Source organism: Phocoena phocoena, chromosome 9, assembly GCF_963924675.1.
Source record: "Phocoena phocoena chromosome 9, mPhoPho1.1, whole genome shotgun sequence".
In the NCBI taxonomy this organism is placed as follows: Eukaryota; Metazoa; Chordata; class Mammalia; order Artiodactyla; family Phocoenidae; genus Phocoena; species Phocoena phocoena.
Genome location: NC_089227.1, coordinates 59,390,527 through 59,395,259, shown reverse-complemented (window position 1 = coordinate 59,395,259; position 4,733 = coordinate 59,390,527). Strand labels below are relative to the sequence as shown.

Below are 4,733 nucleotides of genomic sequence, written 5' to 3'. Positions count from 1 at the left end.
TTTAAATGTAAAAATATAAAACTTTTAGAAGAAAATATAGAATGTCTTTGGGACCTAGGGCTAAGTTCATAGACATGGCTAAAACGAAGATCCATAAAAGGAAAAATAACTAAGTTGGACTTCATCAAAACTCAGACAAACTTTGGCTCTGAAAAACACTCTGTTAAGAGGATGTAAAGACAAACTACAAAGTAGGAGAAAATATTTGCAAACCATATATACCTAAAATATATAAAGGACTCTCAAAATTCTATAGTGAAAAAGAATCAATTATGAAATGGGCACAAGACTTGAACAGTTGTTTCACTAACTTGGAGATACAGATGACAAATAACCACATGAAAAGATGTTCAGCATCATTAGCCATTAGTGAAATGCAAATGCGAACCGCAATGAGATATCAATATGAACTTATCAGAATGACTAAAACAGAAGATAATGATGACACCAAATGCTAGTGAGGATGTGGAGAAACTGAATCACTTACACATTGCTGGTGGGAATGTGAAAAGGTCCAGCTGCTCTGGAAAACAGCTTGATAGTTTCTTAAAAAAACTAAACATGCAAATATGACCCAGAAATTGCACCCTTTCCAAACTGGAAACAATCCAGATGCCCTTCAGTGGGTGAAAGGCAAAACAGACTGTGGTAAATCCATACCATGGAATATTTCTCAGCAATAGAAAAGGATAGCTTACTGAATCTTAGGAATCATTTGGAATTGTTGCCTACAGAGAAAGTACGGCAAGAAGGCGGCCTTGGAGAGTGTTCCAAGGGACTTGGAGAGTTCTAGAGGGAGAATGGGCAGAGGAGCCTGGGCAGAGGATGGGGGCGAGGGTGGTGTCATAGCAGCCGAGAGAGAGGGGGTTTGAGAAGAAGGGAGGTGGTCAACTGTGCCAGCAAATGAGAAGCCAAGTAAGCAGAGACCCGAAGCTGCAGTGAGGTTGATGGGGCTCCAGGGAGAGCACTCTGGGGGTGGAGCACAAACACTGAAGCTTGACCTGGTGGTATGAAGGTGTGTTGCAGCACCTCCGCGCCTGCTCCCATGCCATCTGGCCTCAGTGATAACCCATGAGGTTGGTGGGTCGGGCAGGCAAGCAGGCATTAATTTTCAAGTTTCAGAGGGGAGAAACCTGGGGCTCAGAAATGTTGGAAGCCTTGATCTGTGACCGAGCCAGGTCTTGTGGCTCTAAATTCAGTGCTCTTGTAGGGCTCCCATGATGGCTTTCTACCACATCACAGCACAGGGCAGGTGTGGCTTGGCTTCAAAAACCCGTTGGACAGTAAACCGCTAGAATCCCCCTATAATTTGCTAGGCAGCAATGTGACGTCCTGTAACTCTGAAGAAAGTTTACTAAGGCTTACTTAGTGTAAGTATTCTCATAAAAGTTTCCCACAGCTCTTGAGTTTTTAGACAAACATTTGTCTTACTGTGTGCCCCAAATACTATACTGAGTGCTGTACATAGATTATCTTAAGCCTCACAATTACTTCACGGAATATGTACCGACACTAGTTCATTATAATGACAAGGAAACTGAGGCTTAAGAAGTAAAGTAACTTTCCCAGATTATACTATCAGAAAGTGATAAGAGGCAGGATTGAAACAACGGGGTTGTAACCTGCAACTGAACTTGTGTAACAGGCAATTGAACTAGAGACTTAGATCTTCAGATTCTCCAAACTGAATTATTTTGAGGCTTAATCATACCTACTGGGTAGAAGGAGAAAGAATATGGTGACGATTAGGTGAGTTTTGGATAACTAGTTCCAAGAAAGCTTCAGTAACTGAAGGGTTCAGATACTGGACAGAACTCTAAATGGTGGACAAGAGCCAATATGCATTTTCAGATTCTTCTGCTTCTAGAATCACCCCCTCCTCCATGACACCAAAATATTATAGGATATTTGAATATTTGTAGAAGGATTATTCCATTAATTTAGAAAGTGTTTGAGTGCCTACTGTATGCCAGGCAAAGTTCCAGTTAGGGACAGGGGTAGACTGGTGAGCAAAGTAGACCAATTCCTGCCTTCATGAAGTTTACAGGTCAGACAATGTCATTTTAGAGATAGAGGTGGTTCCATAGTTATGGAGGTGAGAGGCCTTTGGGGACCTTGGTCTATGGATGTGGAGGGTCTTATTCAGCCTCTGAAAGTTTGAACATCCTTCCCAATGCTACAAAACTATTTCCCCTTCTTCATTAATAAATCCTGAGTTTCTTCAGGTGTGCAAACACTTCGGAATGGGTGGATTTAGCCGCAGTTCAGGTGAAACCCTTTCTGTTCTAAACCAGTTCTTCTCAAATTTATCCTGCATTGGAATCACCTGGAGGGCTTGTTAAAAAGATTGTGAAGCATCCCATGAACGACCGTGGTCACGTGAGCACAGTTTTCGCGGGGCTCTGGCTGCGGCTTCCTCCGGTAAGTTGCGGTCACGGTCATCTCTCGGTCTCCCGCCGCCGGCCCGGGGGAGGGTGGGGAGGAAGCGAGGGCGCTGCCAGGCTGCCCAGACGACGCCAGCACAGGAGCCCCCGCCGCCCCGCTGCCCCGCCGGACCTCGGCGACCCCAGTTCCTGGCGCACAGGCTCTTGGTGCTGTTGCTGGTGCTTTCTTCCTTGGCTTCGGCTGTGATAGTCCTGCTGACCTCAGACTCAGGTTACAAGGATATGCAGGTGAATACCACGAAATTCATGCTGCGGTATGCCTGGTATTCTTGGCCCAATGTAGTTTTGTGTTTCTTTGGTGGCTTTTTGTGTGTGTGTGTGTGTGTGTGTGTGTGTGTGTGTGTGTGTGTGGTACGCGGGCCTCTCACTGCTGTGGCCTCTCCCGTTGCGGAGCACAGGCTCCGGACGCGTAGGCTCAGCGGCCATGGCTCACGGGCCCAGCCGCTCCGCGGCATGTGGGATCTTCCCGGCCCGGGGCACGAACCCGTGTCCCCTGCATCGGCAGGCGGACTCTCAACCACTGCGCCCACCAGGGAAGCCCCTCTTTGGTGGCTTTTTGATAGAGCGAGCATTTGGAATACGATGGGGCACCATTATTTTTAGTTGCTATTTGTTTTTGCCCTGGGTAGAATATTTAATGCTTTTTGGCTGATGGAGTTTGGACGGTTATGTTTGGGATGGGTGGGGACTCCTTAGCAGTTGCCCAGAATACGTATGCTGTGAGTTGGTTGAAAGGCAAAGAATTAAACTTGGTGTTTGGTGTAAGTTGGACTCCAGCTTAGCATGGCTGGAATTGGAAGAACAGTAAACATGAACCTCATGAGATTGCTGTATTCTAAGGTTTAAGCTTCCTTGGGTTCTGCTGGTCACACAACCCTTGGGGTCACACTTATGACTGAGGGTATAACATGTATTCTTTCACGAGTCTGTGCCTTGGCCCTTGCTTATTTGGATCAGACGGCAGAAGGAATCCGTCATAAAGAACAAAGAAAAACAGGTGAAGTTATTAAGTTGACTGATGTGAAGGACTTCTCCTTACCCCTGTGGCTATATTTATCACCTGTGTCTGCTGTTATGTTGCCGTGTTCCCTTTCATTGGACTTCACAAAGATTTCTTTACAGAGAAATTTGGATTTTTCTCCCAGCCAGCGAGTGATATTAGCAGTATAGTGTTTGGGCTCCTGGTGGATAGAACGGGAAGTAACATCATCTGTGTGCAATGGTGACCACGCTTGCTTCCCACGTGATGCTGGCCTTTATGCTGTGGAACACTTGCATTGCTGTGTGTCTCCTGGGACTCTACTATTCGTTGCTTGCCTGTGCATTGTGGCCAGTGGTGGCGTTTGTAGTTCCTGAACAACAACTGGGAACCGCATATGGCTTCATGCGGTCCATTCAGAATCTTGGGTTGGCCATCATTTCCATCATTGCTGGCATGATATTGGATACTCGGGGATATTTGTTTTTAGAAGTTTTCTTCATTGCCCGTGTTTCTTTGTCACTGTTATCTGTGGTCTTACTCCACTTGTTGAATCATATCCAAGGTGGGAACCTAAATTATTCTGCAAGACAAAGGGAAGAAACAAAACTTTCTCATGCAGAATGAGAAGTTTAAATGACTGTGTCATGAGAATGGGCTGTACACATCATTGGTTTGAAAAACTCCTTTATTTTTTTTTTCAAATTTAGAGTTTAGTTGTTAGGAAAAATAATGGTCTGGAGAGTTATTATATTTATATTTTGAATACACTTATTTTAAAGCATAATTCTGAGGACTGTTTTAGCCTGTGTCTTTTGTATTGCTGAAGAATTCTACTTTGGGATAGGCTCATCAGTGGTGGAGTTCAGAAAATTGTACCTGGTACATGTGGGTGATTTTGAGTACGGACACTGAGTGATGGAAATCTTTGGATCTCATATTGAGATAATTTTCACAAACAGTATCATAGGAATATGGCCTTTTCTTTATCTTAAAGCCAAAAAAAAAAAAAAGCTTTTGAGGGAGTAGGTGATTTTTTTTTTTGGTCTTTTTGTATCTTGTCCGTCATGTGCCCCAACCGCACACGCACACAGTTATTTTTAGCCCCTTAGAGTTTCTTTGTATTCTGTTGCTCCAGGAAACGTGTGTCGTACAAGTGCTGCAGCAAAGGGGCCCAGGGCCCAGGGCGCAGCCTGTCTCAGTTTGAAGTACATGGTATAATACTGTATGCTTAAAAGTTTTAGAACAGCTTGAAAGTGCATTCCTTATTCAGGATAAGTTTATTTACATCCTTTTTTTTTTTTTTTTTT

General features: G+C 44.3%; 1 pseudogene; it reads left to right on the top strand.

Moving 5' to 3' along the window:
• Window positions 1–2,485: 2,485 nt before the first annotated feature.
• Window positions 2,486–4,050, top strand: LOC136128311 (major facilitator superfamily domain-containing protein 1-like; annotated as a pseudogene).
• Window positions 4,051–4,733: the final 683 nt, after the last annotated feature.